The sequence below is a fragment of the Anolis sagrei genome, chromosome 1 (genome assembly GCF_037176765.1).
Source record: "Anolis sagrei isolate rAnoSag1 chromosome 1, rAnoSag1.mat, whole genome shotgun sequence".
In the NCBI taxonomy this organism is placed as follows: Eukaryota; Metazoa; Chordata; class Lepidosauria; order Squamata; family Dactyloidae; genus Anolis; species Anolis sagrei.
Window position 1 is genome coordinate 322,208,286 of NC_090021.1, and position 20,683 is coordinate 322,228,968.

Here is a 20,683-nt window from a genome sequence, read left to right on the forward strand (position 1 = left end):
ACAAAGCTATTAATGTTTGTGTGTGTCAGTAATGGGATGCCAGTCTGTGTATAACAGTACCTCAAATGTATTGATTTTGTAACTATGACACAGATAAGACACCGTTTCTTGGGGATTACTTGTCTAAGCTCATTCTCTCTGCAATAAATGATAAATAAATAAATAAAGGAATGAGTGGAAAAGAATGGGAACTCCAGGTAGAAGTAGAGCTTGAAAACCCTTTTGGATTACAACTTCCTTATTCCTCCAATCAGCAGGAGGGAGATTCCGAGTTGGGGCCCAAAATATTCCTTTCCAAGTTCTTCTTGTATTCAGTGGGACAGACTATCTTGTAGGGTAATGAATTCTTCTTCATTAGGAGAATTAAAACAGAGGTAGGGTGGCCACGCCTCAGAGGTTCTTTGAAACTGAATGCCTGTTCTGACAGGTAGTTGGATTAGGTGGCCCTCTGAGTCCTGTGACTGACATGTTTACTTAACTTTCCACCACATCACTATTTATTTATTTATTTATTTATTTATGATTTTTCTATCCCGCTTTTCTCAGCTTGAAGGAGACTCAAGGCGGCTTACAAATTGGCAGCAATTTGATGCCATAACAGTCCATACTATACAATTAAAACAATAAAACAACATTATAAAATCCATACAACACCATTAAAATATATAAAAACCAGTGTCTTCCTGTTAATCTCATTTTCCAATAGCATAGTCTCCATCATTTCTGCAGTAGCTTTAGCTCTCTAGTGTAAATCCCTTTCAGGAAAAAAAAACCCTTCAGTTTTAACTTTTCTCCTCCAGATAGACCATTAGATTAAAAAACTACAAGGTTATCCCATGTCCTTTTGTTTTGGGGACGTCCTATCTATTCTTATGAAACATGAGTTTCTGGCTTCTCGAATACCTCATTAAGTAGCAAAAATGTAACGGAAGTGCCACGAGTTGCAGGAAAAAAAATCCTGTTCTGGATGGCTTAGTATAGCAATCCATCTGAGCTTTCTGTAAATATTTGCAATCAAAATGTAGATAGATCATATTTTCCAGTGTTCTATATCAAGCTCAATGTGTATGTTGTCAGGACCATGACAAGTCCAAAGACCTGTATCAATCAAATACAGCAAGCCTTCCACTTCCATGACAGTTGGGGGTGAAGGGCCCCTGTGATAATGCAAGCAATTTGATCTATAACTTGCAAAGACTGTCTGGGGAATCTTTGTATTTATTTAGTTATTTTCCTCCTTCCTTCCCAATTCATTATCACTCATATTCTGGTTTACATCCACCTTCTGGATAGAAACAAGAAGTATTGTCGAAGGCTTTCATGGCCGGAATCACTGGGTTGTTGTAGGTTTTTCTGGGCTATATGGCCATGGTCTAGAGACATTCTCTCCTGACGTTTCGCCTGCATCTATAGCAAGCATTCTCAGAGGTAGTGAGGTCTGTAATGAACGAAAATGAATGAAAATGAACAAAATCTGGCTACCAGTATTAAAAAAAACTCTAAAATTACAACAGCACAACAACAGAGAGGAAACAAACAAGGACATCTAATCACCTCTCAACAAAAGTTTGCCCCAGGCACTGTCAGGCCATTATATGCTAATCAAGGTGGTCAGTTGAAACATTCACACCTAGTTCCAGCAGAGAAGAGTCCTTTGTCTCACTCTGGTCATTCCACAGATATATAAACCCTTTTTCCTAGTTCCAACAGACCTCACTACCTCTGAGGATGCTTGCCATAGATGCAGGTGAAACGTCAGGAGAGAATGCCTCTAGAACATGGCCGAAAAAACCTACAACAACCCAGAAACAAGAAGGCTACGCTAAATGTTCCTTAACCCATCTCACTCAGTAAGTGAGAAGGAATAATCCTTTCATGTCACTTTGTTCTTGGAACAGTCTCTTTTGTTAAGACCTATGGCTTGATTTCCAAATACAAAAATATGTTTTGCTTATGTGTGTGTTTGAATGAAAAGCTGTAACTCTGGTTGGTACTTAAGGCATAACGCTTCACGACATTACCAGGGATTATTCCCAAGTTGATAAGGGCAGGAGTTGTCAGAAGGTGTGGAGGCTGTTAAAACGATTGAGCAATGATCCATCACAAACTAATACCCACGCCAACATAAAGGCAGCTCAGATAGCACATCAACTTCTGAACAATGGGAAACCCAACCTTGCAACCAAAATACGAAGGAAACCAATAGTCAGACAACCAGATAATGAAAACAACCTTAATGAACCTTTTACATCTACCTAATTGGAAATGGCTCTCAATAAATGTAAAAATGGCAAAGCAACTGGCCTGGATGATCTACGGATGGAACAAATTAAGAACTTTGGTCCAAAAACAAGGTGCTGGCTGCTGAAGCTGATGAACAACTGCATTGCATCCTGAAAGATCCCTAAAATCTGGAGTAAAGCAAGAGTCATAGCCATTTTGAAACCAGGCAAAGATTGTAATGATCCAAAAAGCTATAGACCAATCTCCTTGTTGTGCCATCTTATAAAGCTCTGGAGAGATTTGTCCTGCACAGAATTATGGCGAAAATAGAGCCATATATGATTCCACAGCAAGCTGGTTTTAGGGAAGGGAAAAGCTGCACATCACAAGTGCTGAACCTGACTCAGCACATATAAGATCGTTTTGAAAGACAGCAGATTACAGGAGCTTTCATCATAGACCTATCAGCAGCTTATGATACTGTAAATCCTTGCCTCCTCCTGAAAAAAAATGTATAAGATCACAAAGGATTAACACCTCACCCGCTTCATTGGAAATCTGCTACAAAACAGGAGCTTTTTGGTTGACTTCCAGAGTCAGAGAAGCAGATGGCGAAAACAGAAGAATGGCCTGCGTCAGGGGAGCACGCTTGCTCCATCAATGTTTTAACATTTACACAAATGATCAGCCACTGCCATAGGGGACAGAGAGTTTAATCTATGCTGACGATTTTGCTATCACTGCTCAAGAAGGGAGCTTTGAAATGGTTGAACAGAAGCTCTCCGAAGCTTTAGGTGCTCTTACTGCCTATTACAAGGAAAACCAGCTGATTCCTAATCCATCTAAAACACAGACATGTGCTTTTCATCTTAAGAACAGAAGAGCGTCTTGAGATCTGAGCATTACCTGGGAAGGAATCCCACTGGAGCATTGCAACACACCAAAATATCTGGGAATTACTCTGAATCTTGCTTTGACTTATAAGAAGTACTGCTTGATTATGAAGCCCAAAGTGGGTGCTAGAAATGATATAAGAAAGTTGACTGCCACAACCTAGGGATCACAACCAGGCACAGTGAAGACATCTGCCATTGCACTTTGCTACTCTGCTGCTATGTACGCATGCCCAGCATGGAATACATCTCACCATGTTAAAATAGTGGATGTGGCTCTTAATGAGACATACCGCATTATCACAGGATGTCTACGCCCTTCACTGCTGGAGAAATTATACTGTTTAGCTGGTATTGCACCACCTGACATCCATTGGGAAGTAGCAGCCTGTAATGAAAGGATCAAGGCATTGACATCTCCAGCCCATCCTCTGCTCAGATATCAGCCAGCAAGCCAATGCTTTAAATCAAGAAATAGCTTCCTAAGATCTGCAGAGATATTCACAGGAACAACTCAGTAAACAAGAGTCCAAAAGTGGCAGGTTAAAACCCGGAAACTCAATCAGTGGCTGATACCAGATGAGAAACTCCCTACTGGGCACACAGAAAACTAAGCGACTTGGAAAGCACTGAACAGACTGTGCTCTGGCACCACGAGATGCAGAGCTAACTTTAAGAAATGGAGCTACAAAGTGGAGTCCACAATATGCGAGTGTGGAAAAGAGCAAACCACAGACCACTTACTTCAATGCAGTCTGAGCCCTGCCACAAGCACAATGGAGGACCTTCTTACAGTGACACCAGAGGCATTTGAAGTAGCCAGCTTTTGGTCAAAGAAAATTTATAATGGCAAGTTTTTAACATTGTTTGTGGTTTTTCTATACAATATAGCTGTATTCTCAATTTGCTTCTTACATGATAAATAAACAGATTTCCATGTCTCATATTTAAGTCTAGAAACCTCAGGGCCTCGTTTGATTCCCCCCCCCCCCTCAAATGTTGTAGCATTTTTAAGGATGCTAGCATGGCAAGGGAATTTCTTTCCATACCTAAATAAAGATCACACCCACTGTTTTCCACAGTCTTCTTGGGGACTGGGGAATCTAGTAGAAGAATAGTTGAGGGAAGTAATAGGACCACTCCATTTTGCTTTGACCAGATCTCACCTGCTAGAACAAGGGTGTATGACACGGCAATAGAAGCTGCACAAAATTCCTTCTATTCGGCTAATATTGCTCCACAAGGAACCGTCCGGCGGAGTTATTTCGAGTAGTCAGAGGGTTGTTGAATCCCACCTTTCAGGATGGGTCCCCTGACGACTCAGCAGCCCGCTGTGAAGCATTTGCTCAGTTCTTTGCGGACAAAGTCGCTTTGATCCGATCTGACTTTGACACCATGTTAATGGCAGTCTCTGAGGATGTAACACGAGCACCTGCTTGTCCAGTTTTGATGGATTCATTTCAATCTGTTCAGCTCGAGGATGTCGACAGGATTCTTGGGGAAGTGAGACCTACCACATGCATCCTAGACCCCTGCCCATCCTGGCTGGTAAAGGAAGCCAGAGGGGGTTTGGCAGAGTGGGTAAAGGTGGTGGTTAATGCCTCCCTTCGGGAAGGCAACATTCCAGCCAGCTTAAAACAAGCTGTTATAAAATAGCTGTTGAAAAAACCATCACTGGACCCCACTCAATTTGTCAAATATCAGCCAGTGCCCAATCTCCCCTATTTGGGAAAAGTCCTGGAACGTGTGGTGGCCTCGCAACTCCAGGATTTCTTGGTAGACACTGATTATCTGGATCCAGCGCAGTCTGGCTTTAGGTCGGGACATGATACTGAGACAGACTAAAATGATCAAAGATCTGGAGAACAAGCCCTATGAAGAGTGGCTAAAAGAGCTGGGCATGTTCAGCCTGAAGAAGAGAAGGCTGAGAGGAGACATGATAGCCATGTATAAATATGTGAGGGGAAGTCACAGGGGGGAGGGAGCAAGCTTGTTTTCTGCTGCTCTGGAGACTCCTCTCCTTCAGAAGGATGGTGAAGACCTGGCTGTGGGACCAAGTTTTTGGGGCAGTGCAATGAGGCAAAGTGGTGTCCTGAGATGGCTTTTAAGCAACTTTTAATGTGAATATAAGTGATTTTAATGTTTGTATATATTTATGGTCTTATGTCCTGGCACTGAATGTTTGCCATATATATGTTGTGCTCCGCCCTGAGTCCCCTGTGGGGCGAGAAGGGTGGAATATAAAGTTTTAAATGAATAAATAAATAAATAAATAAGACACAAAACAATGGCTTCAAAATACAAGAAAGGAGATTCCATCTGAACATTAGGAAGAACTTCCTGCCTGTGAGAGCTGTTCAACAGTGGAACTCTCTGCCCCGGAGTATGGTGGAGGCTCCTTCTTTGGAGGCTTTTAAACAAAGGCTGGATGGCCATCTGTCGGGGGTGCTTTGAATGCAATTTTCCTGCTTCTTGGCAGGAGGTTCGACTGGATGGCCCATGAGGTCTCTTCCAACTCTATGATTCATGATTATTTTTTTCTTATGGAGTTTAAACTGGGGAGTCCGATTCTGATGTGAGTTTGGGTGGATTATTCATCTTCACATCAAAAATGTTGATTAAACATCTGCAATGTCAAAACTTGGTCACTTCCACTATGTCGGTTATTGCAGCTATTTCAATGTAAATTGGCAGAGAGGTAAATAATGATCATGTAAATAAATTAGGAAAATTTGGTTGAGATACTGCTTGCAGTTTTGGAGTTCTATGAGAAAAATTTATTAGCATGGCAATTTGATTAAATAATCAGTTAAAATTGATGTGTCAACCAGGTAGCAGTATTTGATTGTATTTTCCCAGCATGGCAAGGAGTTGGACTGGTTGGTCTTTGCAGTCTCTTCTAACTTTAGGATTCTATGACAGTTGGTTCTTCATCTCGTGGGCTGCATTGGTGAGTTATTGGCAAATTGCACAGGCCTGCCTTTAACAGAAGCTGACTCTCAGGAATGCCAAGTAATGAAGATTTTGTTGTTTAGTAAGTGTACCACTCCTTTACTGGTAAATGTTTAACAAAACATTATCAGTTGTAAGCGGTTGTTGCCCTTTCCATGATGCAATTACCAGCAAACTGTGTATAGACAATTTACTTACTTTTCACAATGTTTTCAAAGAGGCTAATTTCTCCATCACAATATCAGGGGGGAAAAACAGCTAACAGTGATGAGTATCAATTGATAAAAATAAAAGTATTGTCGAAGGTTTTCATGGCTGGAATCACTGGGTTGTTGCAGTTTTTTCAGGCTGTATGGCCATGTTCAAGAACCATTCTTTCCCACAAAATGCTTCTAGAACACGGCCATACAACCCAAAAAACTTACAACAATATCCAGGAAGAAATTGCCAACATAACGCCTGCTATGCTGGCAAGAGTCATGACAAACGCCAGGAATTGGTTTTGTCAGTGTATGGAGAATGGGGGACGTCACCTACCTAATTTGATCTTCAAAACTACGTAAAACAAAACTTTAGGTATGCACCGACATTATTAAAAAAATCTGATTCATACAATGGGTTTTATTAAGTTTTGAAAAAAGGAAGTTATGCTGCTGCACCCTGTACGATACTTGCATTTGCTTCCTCCCTGCTTAACCTTTGCTCATACAATGTTCTGTATTATCCAGTGCAGTCGGCCTCCTGCCCAGATCCACAGATGTTTCAATACATTGTGAAGTTTTGGTGCTAAATTCGTGAATACAGTAAGTACTACTGACTTGGCCACGGTGGTCCACGCTCTTATTACATCTTGAATAGACTACTGCAATGCACTCTACGTGAGGCTGCCTTTGAAGACTGTCCAGAAGCTTCAACTAGTCCAACAGTCGGCAGCTGGGTTACTCACCGGAGCAGTGTACAGGGAGAACACAAGCCCTCTGTTATGCCAGCTCCACTGGCTGCCGGTCTGCTTCCAAGCACAATTCAAAGTGCTTTAACTTTTAAAGCCCTAAACAGTTCTGGCCCAGTTTACCTGTCCAAACTTATCTCCTGTTATGAACCATCACAAAGTCTAAGATCATCTGGAGAGGCCCTGCTCTCAATCCCACCACCGCGATTGGTGGGGACGAGGGACAGGGCCTTCTCAGTAGTGCCCCCCTCCCCCCGTCGTCTGTGGAATTCTCTCCCTGGGATATCAGATTGGCCACCTCCCTCCTGTCTTTCGGAAGGAAATTCAAGACTTGACTATGGGACCAAGTATTCGACCATTGAATAGCAGCAAGCGAGAAGAAGATTTAAGCAACTGGCGACAATGAATTGACCCGGACCAGGCTTTCATTTTAATTGGCGTATTTAATTAATTGCTTTTTAATTAACTGTTTTAATGTTTTCATTGTATTTGTTGAATGTTTATGTGAAAGCACAGATCGTGCTTGCTGTGAGACTATCCTGAGTCCCCCTTCGGGGGTGAGAAGGGCAGGTTATAAATGCAGGAAATAAATATTACCATGTATTGGACTGCTTTTTCTGTCAATTTGTTGTAAAACATAATGTTTTGGTGCTTAGTTTGTAAAATCACAACTTAATATGACGTTCAATAGGCTTTTCATTAATCCCTCCTTATTATCCAAATTTTTCTCTTATCCAACCTTCTGCCGGCCCATTTATGTAGTTACATTTCATTACTCTTTGAAGGCAAAAGTATTTTCCTGCCAAGCCCTGTGGAAGGGACAGGTTTGTGTCACTTCGAAAGAACTATGGGAGTTTGCTGGCCAGGTGCTGAAATTCCTAGCCCACTTTCCCAGAACTACCTGTCTTGGAATCGTTTCAAGTGATTTGCATTTCAAAGCAAGTTTGAAGGAAGTTAGCAAGGCTGGGGTCTCTAGCCTTAAGTCTCCAGTTTTCATGGAGATTTCCAAGTGAGGGATGAAGGTACAAATTCTCTAGGTTTTGCTATATTTAATTCAAGAATGAAGAAAGGACTCTACATATCACCAACTCACTCAACAGAACAGCAGCTTGCTACAGTTTTGCAAGAGTTCATTGACTGGTCACTGCAACTTGCAAAGATTATTTGGGTGGCATGTCTATATACAGGTTGAGCTTCACATTTTGGAATTCCAAAATCCAAAACACACCAAAGTCTGATTTTGTGTGTGTGTGTCTGGAGCGACTTGAGGGTATACTTAGGGAAACCTTTGTTTTCAACTGATTCAATATACACAAACTTTGCTCCATGTACAAAATTGTTAAAATTATGTGTTTGCGTATAAAGTATATGAAACATAAATGAATGTTGTGGTTGGATCTGGGTCCCATCTTCAAAATATCTCATTATGTATGAATATGCAAATACAGCTACTCCTGTGTCTCAAGCATTTAGCATAATCCTCAACCTGTATTAACTTGGATTCCTCCTTCCCTCCCAGCATTTCTAGCACCAGGACTCATATCTACTCTGCGTTGCATCTACCTTCTGGCTAGAAATAAGTAGGCTATGGCAAATGTTTCTTATTCCATCTCCCTGGGTAAGTGAGAAGGAATAATACCCTCATTTCCCTTTTAGCTATAAACGGTTCCTTTAGCTACAATTCCTCTCGAAATTTTCAAAAGTAAAAAATATTGTGTGTGTCTGTCTTTGAGTGAGAAGCTGTGAACAACTTTGGTTGATACTTAATACACAATGCTTAATGCCTGTTCTTAGGATTTCACCCAGAAACCTTAGGGCCTGGGATGATCTTGAACTGGCAACACTAAGCAATGCTGGAGCCTTGGCGCTTTATGACATAAGCCTGTTGTCTAGCAGCAATCACCCTGTTTAAACAACTAAAACCATACCAGTATGGAAATACAGTAATAACTTTCATGCCTTATCTCCAACAGCATTATGGTGCTGCTTTGTTGATGAGTATTTGCGCGACTAGGCTTTCATCTATTTTGCTTGACCCCATTCTATTCATTTTAAACCTATATATCCTATTCATTTTCAACCTATAGTCTATGTGTTCTGTTTAATCTTTCTTGTGCTGCAACGGCACAATTGAGCAATTGCAATGCTTCTTCTAAATGAAGGCACTGTTTTAGTTTCATAATTGTGATTTGCTACAGCAGCACAATTGCCTAATTATGGCAAAAGATTATATATTTATAAACACACAGACACATATACTGGGAAACAGAGTAAAAAGAGCATTGTTCCTGTATACCACAATGTCCTCTTTGCCTGGGCACAAAACCGGAATAACTATACTTAGGGATAGGTGGAGTGGGAGAAATGTCAGGAGAGAATGCTTCTGGAACATGGCCATACAGCCTGGAAAACTCTCAGCAATCCATTAACAAGTTTTTTTTTGTCCATGAAAAGATGCAACCTAATAACAATGGAGATGCAATGCAACAACAGGACAATCACAACATCATGTGATATGGAAAGATTAATGCTATGGAATCATAGGAACTGTAGCTTTACAAAGTCTTTAGCCTTCTTTGATTAAGAGTTCTGCAGCCTCACCAAATGATGAATCCCAAGATTCTCTATCATTGAAGCATTGGAGAAAAATGGCATTCATTCTACACCAGTGGTTCCCAGCCTGTGGTCCATGGACCACCATCATCCCCCAGGACTAAAATACGGTCTGCAGCCTCAGTGTTACTACACCATTGCAACGAGAGTGACTGGTCTCGTGAAACCCTCTTACAGTGCTGAGGCTTATTAAATGTGGCTTTCTGTTGGCAAGCAGGTGGCGACTACTGGATGGCACATGTTCTGAATCAGAGCTGATGTGGTCTATCCAATGCAATTTTCTGAATCAGCATCCCAAATAACCAAACCAAATCTAAAGTTGACCAAAACCTGATTCGTAACCCATTTGGTACAAATGTTAGAGAGGGGTCCCTGGTCAAAGTGGACCCTGGTTAAGTGGTCCCTGGTCAAAAAAAGGTTGGGAACCACTGTTCTACACTGTAGATGTAGCCCTCTTTCAACACTCAAACCACTGCTCCAAGCTAGATAGCAACACATTTTTAGAAATGTATGAACCCATTTTCCAGCCCACAATTTCAGAGATGAATAGCTCTCTCCCATGCAGTTTTCATGGGCTGCATCTACATCCTGTCCTCTAATTTGTACCCCCCACATTTCATTTTCACTCTGTTGTGATGAATGAAATCAATGGAGAATGAGCATATAAACGATAAAAAGGAAGCTAGACTCTGAATTCTGTGCTGAATTCTAATGCCAGTTAGAAGACAGAAGAAAGCTGAAAACTAGGCAATGTGTAATTGTCAAGGCCAAGGGCTTGCATTTGTTTATTCCATGCTCAATATATCCCATATGCATGGGGGTATTGGGATAATGATACAAAAGGTTTGCTAGGGTAGAACCTGAGCCCCCCCCCCCGAATCAGCCCCCCCCCCATCAAAATCCTGGCTACGGGCCTGCATGGCTGAATGGGGAATCCAACTCTGGCCTCCAGAGTCATAGTTTAATAGTCAAATCAATACAGCAGGGTGTTGTTGGTTTTTTTTTTGGGGGGGGGGGGGTCTTTTTTAAAAAACCTGATTGATATGCCTGAGATCATGGGAACTCTACATATGTTATCTGTTTATAAGGTCATTCATGAAATATTTTATGGACTTAGCTGATGGCTAGCGGGCACACCCATCAGTTTCTTCTACTTTGCTACGAGAAACATTTCTCCTGGGGCTACACATTTGATTTATGGAACTCTGACATCTGGTGGCCAGTGGGGCTAATAGCACATTCACATTTGACAGACACTTTTTATAAAAAGTTTCAATATGTGATCCCACACGCCAACGGAGCCCAGGATGTGTGTAAAGTTAAGCAGATGATTATATCCACACTGGTACAGTTCAACCCCCATATCCGTGAAGGACATGTTCTAAGGTCCTTGCAGATAACAGTGAACTATTTTGACTATACATAAAATCATACCAGAAGACCTAGAGGGAAAAAAAATTGGAGCACACTTAGGGGAATCTGTAGATGTCAACTTTGTGGATAAATGGGTTGTACTGCATACTTAAAACTGTATTCGAAGTAATATGCAATCAATACACAAGATGTTTCAAAATGATGGACCCAATTTCAAAGCAGTGTATTTCATGATGGCAACACGTTAGTTACATAAGTGTAATGAGGTATCAAGTTTTGGAATGGGCTGTAAATGTGCAAAGGGTTCTCTTTGCGGTTTTTAGTATTTCTTTCTTTCCTTTTTATGTCTTTGAGAAAGTATATCCTGAAAAATTCCAAGAAAACTTGGGTATCACTGGTGGAAGAAAACTATTAAGGATCTATGGAGTAGGTCTTTTTCACCCATGACACAGTAGGCAGATTTGGGTGCCAGAAAATTCTGTTGGCATAATAGTGAATCTACAACCAGAAGGGGATATATTTTTGCAGTGCAAAGGTGGTAAAATCTAAATGTAATAAGGACTTTTGAAAACATTAAATAGGTTATTTTATTCCACTTTTGGTGAGACAGGTTGGATTAGACACTTTCAGAGAAAGAAGTAGACACAGACTCTAGTACTGGGTTTTATAATAATTATAATGGTTACACAGACAGGGGGATATTGCAACATCCTTTACACATACACTCTAACATTCATTCATTCATTCATCCATCAAGTATCCTTACCATTCTTCTTGTTGAAGTTGATCATTTTCTTGAGATGAGGAGGCTGTTCATAATGGTGTTCAGAATTTTGCATTTTCTGAGGTGAAAACTCAAGATAATTTCAAACAGGACAATTATTTACGATACCAGCAGAATATTCCTATTTGTTTTCTATTTCTGTTTTATTGACTATTCTAAAGCCCTTGACTGTGTGGACCATGATATATTGTGGCAAGTTTTTGGTGGTATGGGGAGCCACCTTGTCTGTCTCCTGAGGAATCTGTATAACGACCAGGTAACAACAGTCAGAACAGACCACGGAACAACAGACTGGTTCAAAATTGGGAAAGGAGTACGGCAGGGCTGTATACTCTCACCTGACCTATTCAACTTGTATGCAGAACACATCACGTGGCGTGAGGGGCTTTATGAAACCAAGGCCGGAGTTAAAATTGCTGGAAGAAACATTAACAACCTTAGATATGCAGATGATACCACTTTGATGGCTGAAAGCGAGGAGGAGCCAAGGAGCCTTCTAATCAAAGTGAAGGAAGAAAGCACAAAAGCTGAGCTGCAGGATTCTGTACACTTTGTGCTTCTTTCTCAAGGGAAGAGGAAGGAGTATGTTTTGAAGTCATGATACGTTTTCAGGGTGTCAGTTTCTGCTGTATGGAAAACAGGGAGCTGGTCCTTGGCAATGTTCTTAGGGAAAGAAGTTTTGGTGTTTAGAAGTTATGGAAGTTTTAGAACTATGTGTCAGCAGGCTGCAGAGAATTTGTCCCCAAGAGAAGTTCAATATGCGCAATTATAACTTAACAATTTTCCAAAGAACATGTATGATTTTCAGCACACATAGATAAGATCTTCAGTGCTTTTCCATTTGTCAATCATAAGTGCAAGATGCAATTCCACAGAAGATAATAGATATGATTACAACATCTGTTGTCTATGGAGTCCCTGCATCCATGATATGATTGCTAGTGGGGTATTGAAGTAAATTATGTACTATCATTAGAAGTCTTGCAGAGTCTGGGATCTGTCGAATGAGTGCACCCAATCTCAAAAAATATAACTTGGTAGCACAAGAATTTCCAGATGTTTCAAATATTCTACAACACCCCCCACTCCTACTAGTGAGGATACTTTTCTAAAGCTCTATATGTGAAAATAATCAATGGGCACAGATACTGCGACTGTTGAAAACACCCATAAAATGGCATTGTTGCAATTATTTTCATTAAAAAATAGGGGAAAGCATTTCAAATAAGTATTTATTTATTTATCGTATCAGAAGCAAGTTGAGGGTACAGTTAAAATGCATTTGAAAACACAAACAAAGTAAAAAAAAATGGCATTATGCTAAATATCCTTTAACCAGAAGCTGGCTACTTGGGAGTGCCTCCGGTGTCGCTGTGAGAAGGTCCTCCATTGTGCATGTAGCAGGGCTCAGATTGCATTGTAGTAGGTGATTTGTGGTTTGCTCTTCACATTTGCATGTCATGGACTCCACTTTGTAGCCCCATTTCCTAAGGTTAGCTCTGCATCTTGTGGTGCCAGAGTGCAGCCTGTTCCGCACCTTTCAGGTTGTCCACTCTTCTGTGTGCCCAGGAGGGAGTTTCTCATACAAGAAGCAACTTGCATCATTCAAATAATGTAGAATAATGGGAAGTGTGTTTTCCAACCAAATGTGTGACATCGTCAACTTTTTGAATCTTAACATTATCAGGAAAGGAAAACAGCCAGGCAACATGTCTCTGACAGTTTCACGTATTTCATGCCAAAAGTTAAAAAATCATCTGTTCTGGATGCCATTTACCATAGTGAAAGCAAAACCAGGTTACTTACGTGTAACAATGTTCAGCGCAGAATAGATGTCATAGTTATATATAAATGAAAAAAATAAACGATGACTTCTGCATGCCAGCTCAGTTCTGCACCCAACAGAGCTCACTGTAAAGTATAATGCGCCATTCAATGTAATGTGCCCCTCAATTTTGAAGGTGCACATTAGAAAAGAAAAAGGTTTTGCTATCAAATGTAATGTGCTCTTCGAATGGCCAAAAGGAAAGGTGAAGAAGTGCACTGGCATCCTTTATGGGGCCTTCAAAACCAAGGGAAAGATTTTGAAGTTCTCCTGAAGTTGGCAAGTCAGCCAGCCTCGCCTGATGGAGTGGCATAGGCTGGTTTATGTGCGTGATTTTAATATGTCATCAAACCTAATGCACATCTAAATTTTGACTATGTAATTAACCAAAAATGATGTGCATTAGACTCAAGTAAATACAGTCCATCTGGATAGGTCTGGTGAGAGACTGGCAAAAGTTGTTTTGTTCAAAGATACTGGAGAAATGTAACAAATGGTTTTGAGCTGAAAAATCAGAATACATTTGCTTTACTTTCAAGAAGGTAACTGTTTTTATTTTAATTGATTACACTAATTAGGTAAACCAGCTATTTTATGTCGACACTGATTCATATCAGATATATTCTAAATAGGGAGAATGACAATTACCATCCGATTAAGAACAGAAGGTGCTGTGAGCTTTCAAAGGACAATGGCAAACTACCTCTGAATATTCCTTGCCTAAGAAAACACTATGTAATCCATGTGGTTGCCATAACTCTAAAGGTGACGCTTGTTTCTGTTAAGAAAACTCTGTTAGACTGAGGCAGTCATGGGGATGTGGAACTAGGCAAACCGTGGTCCATTCCACTCTGTCCTTATATCCCAGGATCTGATCCCCAGTTATCTGCCAGTGGGGACTCATCTAATCCAGTTTAAAGCATATAATTTGGGATCAGATCCTGGGATATAGGGCAACATGAAGGGTGCTGTGCCAACTACTGAGTAATTTATTTTAGTTGTTGTAATCAGGAAATGCTTCATTTTTTAGAAATATATTTAAAAGATCTATACATCCTGAAAAGCTATCCTACATGATTTAACAAAAACCACAGCAAAGTGTTTCTTTGTGCTCAACAACTGCTCTAGTAAAAGTAACATAGGTTGTATCAGGGAAATTGGACCACATTCTTAATTACTATCAGACTAAATGGGAGAGATTTATCAGAAAATATTTTTAGACAGTTGCAAATGGATATAACTGGGTTCCAAAAATCCTAATTTGGCACTGTGGATTTTAATAATAATAATAACAATATTGATGTATTGTTATATTGATGTAGTTGCCGTAGTTACTGTTTTAAATGCTAATGTTGTGCACTTTGTATATTGACCTGGCTGTAAACCGCACTGAGTCGCCTACGGGCTGAGAGAGTGCGGTATACAAATAAAGTAAATAAATAAATAAATAAATAATAAGTCACAATCCCAGGTGACAGCAGGATTGCAGAGAAACAACTGGAAAAGCTGACACGATATGAGGATTTAAAGATGGAACTGCAAAGACTCTGTCACAAGCCAGTCAAGTTGGTCCCAGTGGTGATCGGCACACTGGGTGCAGTGCCTAAAGACCTTGGCCTGCACTTAAACACAATCAGTGCTTGGGAAGTGTCTGACGTGTGATCCAATTCAACAGCCAGCAGAGTGTCTGCTGTGGACTCCTCTTGTTGTGTTTCAAATAATAATTCCATCAATTTTGAATGCAGTTTTACTTCAAAGAATGCTTCAGCAAGACTAAAATACTGCTTTAGTCTCTTTATTTGGCTTTTCTCAAGAAGCCTTCCATTATGCCTGGGATCACAGCTGTTAGTTAAAACATTAAGAAAGATCCACATCTAATAAAATTGTCTCACTGCAAATATGAACAGACTTCAAAGCTTTAGAGAAATCTATTATCTACTAACCAAAGCCAGATACAGAACAGTTAGTGTACTAACTTATTAAGAAACAGGGTACATCTTCTGTTTACAAAATTCAGGACCTCCCCCCCCCAAATCCAGAAACCTGATGGGGGGGGGAGGACTTCACTTTCATAAGACCCTGTTAGCACTTTCTGCCCCCTTTAGCAAAAGGACCCATTTCCCAGTTTTTCATTCCCTCTGATACAGGTAGTAACTGATGGGGTCACAGGGATCTGCATTAGTGAAGCTGCAGGATCTGGAGTCTTTCATCCTTTCTCTCATCCTGCTCCCTGGGCCAAATCTATTGACACTGGAGGAGCAAAGGTTCCCCATGGAAATACTTAGTGGGTGCTAGATGTGTGAACAGACCACCTTTCCAAAGGCAGAAGTGAGTACCTGGCAGCAAAAAACCTAGTATTTCAGGTTACCAGGTAAGGGAGATGCAACCTGTATGTATCAATGGGGAAAATATAGTGTCAAATACCACTCTTAAGATTATTTTTTTAAAAAAGCTTGGCACTCCCTAAATAAATTTGCAGTTTATATTGTAACAGCATCTCTTATTTTCTGGCCCGGAAAGAACTTTTCACGCTGGGTATTTCTGAGCCCTATTTTATTACATAGTGCCTCCTTGCAGCTAGAACACAGCAAGCCCTTCACCTATTCCAGCAACCTTCAGAGTCATTTGCTCACTCCCTATTCAGTGGCTTAACTCTCTTGTCCTGGATGCCACTTGCATCATAGCTATCCTAGCAACATTGGGAGTGCTTCCACAAACAGAACAGTGGCTGTTTTTGCAATCCTCTGGGTCACAATTTCCTATATACTCAGTCTGCTGCCAGGATGCCCTACAGCCATAATCACATATTTTTTTTCTCTAGTTGGCCCAGGATAAAAATAAAAGCAAGCACAATAGAAGTACAAGACTTCTTTCTTCTCTGTTCCTATGTAACCATAGACAGCGCAGAGCCTCCTGGAGAGGAAAGAGGCATGCCTGCCAATCAGGTTGGTGTGGAGAACAGCAAACAAGGGTCTCTTAAGTGACCATTTCATCAGGTCACTAATGTTTCAGTTGAAGCTGGTTAGGATAAAGACAATAATTTCAAAACTTGGTGCTCATGCTAGTATATATTCCTCTTCCCCCATTTTTCCCTTTTCCTTGTGAATTGTATTGCCTTGTTAACTATTTCAGTTTATCCACATGTATTCACAAACGGAATTGACATTTATGACAGTGGTTATGGCTGGGATCCTAACCACACATACTAAGAAGGGTGCATATGTGTGTGTGTCATCAGTCGGGGACCCCTCCCTCCAGCGTTAATTGCTGCTCTGGGCCAGAGTGAAGAGAGATGAGGCCAGGGGACAGTTCCACCTTGTCTCCTGTGCTATTCTAATAATAAAATTTAATATATTATATTGTATATACATATAATATTTATAATGTAATGCAATATAATACTAATAATACATAATTATATATTTATATTACATGTAATATTACTAATATTACAATATAATTGTATAGTACAATATAATAATATTTAATACTGATACTGTACTGTGTTAATAATATAATATATTGCTCGAGGTGAGAAGGGCAGCATATAAATGTCGTAAATAAATAAATATGTATTATATACACACTATATGTGATGCTATGGTACACACAAAATTGTGAATGGGAGAATAGCCACAACTAGCACTCACTGGCCCTGCTCAGAAGGCTGATGGGAGCTGCAATCAGGAACACCTTCTCACATTGCCCATCCATGGCTTAAATTGAACAGCTATGATCAAAAGCACTCAACAAGTTCCTAGTGATTTAGTGGAAAACCTTTGGATTTAGAATTGGATTTAGGCCTCAAGTCATAATCCCATGTGGGTTTACTAATATGAAAGTGTCAACAAAATGAGCTGTGATTCATGTTCGAGTAAATATAGGATTATGAGAAGATACCTCTTCATTAAGGGATACTCTGCCTGGTGGACACAGCACTCGCCTTATTGCAGTCAAGGCAATCCTACCTGCACTTTCTAGAAATTTGCCAAAGAGTTCCCAAATGGAGACTTGCAGTGAGCAAAGTTTCAGGCAAGTAGTGCTGGTTCTGTTGTGATGTTTATAGGGAGAAGGAACTGCTGCTTGTGCAAAGAAATCCTGTGGTTTTATGACTTGGATTTATTGGAGAATAATGGGAAACTCTACACAGTATTTACATAATATCCATTGATTTGCCAGGCCTACTTTGTTTGGGGATAGCAAACAAAGGATTCAGATCATGGGCATGAAATGTGTGAAGAACTCTACCAGTGGGACTAGTGAGAAATGCTGGAAGTTATTGTTCAGTGACACATTTATTTCCACCATTATCATAAATTCTCATGAATGATGGAAGGCAACACAGATTAGGAAATTGGGGTCTACCAATTTCATGCTCCACAAGAATATAACATCACGTATAATATATATAAGGAATTAAAGTGTGTGTGTGTTTGTGTGTACACACACACAAAATCAGGAATGGGCAAACATGTTAGGAATTGTGGGAGTTGAAGTCCAAAACACCTGGAGGGCTCAAGTTTGCCCACGCCTGATCTACACTGTAACACCTTGTTTCAAAGTAACCAAGAGTTTGTTTTTATTTGCCTTTTCCAAAAGAAAAACAGGATTCCACAAACCGCTGGTCTATGTTACAAAACATACTGCATTTCTGTTCTCCCTCAACTCAACATCCGCAACAGTAGCATGAATAACAGCGCAATTAAGGACATGCAGAAATGTTCTTTGCCATTTCATTTAGTGAGTCAAAATCTCTGTAACCATAAAAGTAGATAAATCTTATATCCAATGTACCTTTGGGTGGATTGTAATTGTAATGCAATATACCTATCTTTTCATTATTGGTGAAATGGGTTAACTGTACTTAGCTAGTTTACATTGGCAACTCATTACAGTGTATGCATGTGCATGTGGGAGAATGGGTTGACAACACTGAGGCCCCCACAAGGTGGGGTGTTACTTGCAACAAACCAGGCAGGGGCAAACTTGGGCCTTTCCTCTAGGTGTTTTGAACTTCAACTCCCACAATTCCTAACAACGTCAGACCCCTTCCTTTCCCCCCTCTGCCGCTTGGAGGGCCCAAATTATACCCATGCCTGGGATAAACCCTTCTTAGCAAGTGTGGTTAGGATTACAGCCACAGACCCTGCAAGGAACAAGAATTCAGAGTGTTGGCTGAAATAATCAAAACAGCCTGTAAATATAACAAATAACGTTCAAAAAATTAAGACAATTGTAAACAAAGTAATAGTAATAAACCTAAGTACGAGGGTTGAATGAAAAGTAATGCCTCCACCTTCGTTACTTGGGTTTGGATGGGAATATTTTAATAAACCAAACGCAGAAATAATCCTTAGAATGTGCTCTTTAACTACCATTATTCACTTTTCCACATAATCACCAGACAATTGGATACATTTCTGTCAACAATGAACAAGTTTTCTGAAGCCGCCATGGATGAAGTCGACAGTTTCCGCAACCAGCATCTTACAGTTCTCTCAATGTCTTCATCAGAAGCTTAATGATGTCCCCTTTCATTATCAGGAACAGATGGAAGTCAGATGGTGCTAAATCTGGACTGTATGGAGGATGCTGCACAGTGGTGTGATCCAGTCTCTGAAGTTCTGTTGTGGTGGTATGCGAAGTGTGTGGTCTGGCATTGTCATGCTGCAGGAAAACATTTCCCTTTTCCTTTTGGACCCTTGTTAGCTGTCATTTCAATGTTCGCAGAATTGTGATGTAACTTTCTGAATTTATTGTTGTTTCACGTTCAAGGTAATCAACATGGATAACACCCTCTATATCCCAGACCGCTGTTGCCATGATTTTTCCAGCTGAGGGCTGTGTCTTGAATTTCTTTTTCTGAAGCGAGTCTTTGTGTCAATTTTCCATAGACCGACGCTTCATCACCGGGTCATACGAATAATGGTGTACCTACGTTTCATTTCCTGTCACAATTGAATGGAGAAAGGCATCACTTTCATTCTCGTAACATGAGAAGAGTTCCTGGCAAATTTCAAGTCTGTGCGCTTTCAATTCAGGCATCAGAATCCTGGGTACCCATCGTGCACAGATCTTCCAAGCAAAGCAATAATGTGACCAACACATTCTTGTGAAATGCCGATTATGCTTGAAATTTCTCTGAGTGATACCACGATCGTCCTGAATCAATTTGTCAACCTTTTGCTTGTGAAACTTGATGGCTGCTGTCACAGGACGTCCAACTCTTTGTTTGTCACACAAGTTAATATTCCCACCTCAACAATCTTTTAACTCACTTGCCCAACGACGTACAGTACTCACATCAACACAATCACCATAAACAGCTTGCATTCTCTGATGAATTTCCTTTGGGGTGACACCTTCTGTTGTCAAGAATTCAATGGTAATAGTATGAAAGCTGGGTCCGCAAGCTCTGAGCCTTACTCTGTTTCCGCTTTGCTCCTTCGGGAGCACTTTTTGTGCAACACAGAATGGAACACAGATATCATAGAATCATTATTATTAAACTTTATTTGTACCCCGCTAGCATCTCCCGAAGGACTCGATGCGGCTTACAAAGGCCAAGGCCTCAACAACAGCAACAAACAATAATACAATGCAAGCAAATTAAAAACATAAGCAATAACAACAATAAAACATAACACTATTACGCAATAAAACCAGGGCCGGGCCATAGAGTTGGAAGAGACCTCATGGGCCATCCAGTCCAACCCCATTCTGCCAAGAAGCAGGAACATTGCATTCAAATCACCCCTGACAGATGACCATCCAGCCCCTGTTTAAAAGCTTCCAAAGAAGGAGCCTCCACCACACTCTGGGGCAGAGAGTTCCACTGCTGAACGGCTCTCACAGTCAGGAAGGAATGTAGGAATTTTTAATGGTAAAAAACTAACCCAAACCCTTACCCTAATTCTAATCCTAACCCTAAACCTTATTCTAACTGTCCCCTCCTTTCTATCCTTCCACCAAATTGAATTATATTCTCGCCCTCAGTGTGCCGCCCTCCCCTTCCCTTATTCACAACCGCCATTGCGGAATATGCATAACGCTCAGAGCTTCCGGACCCA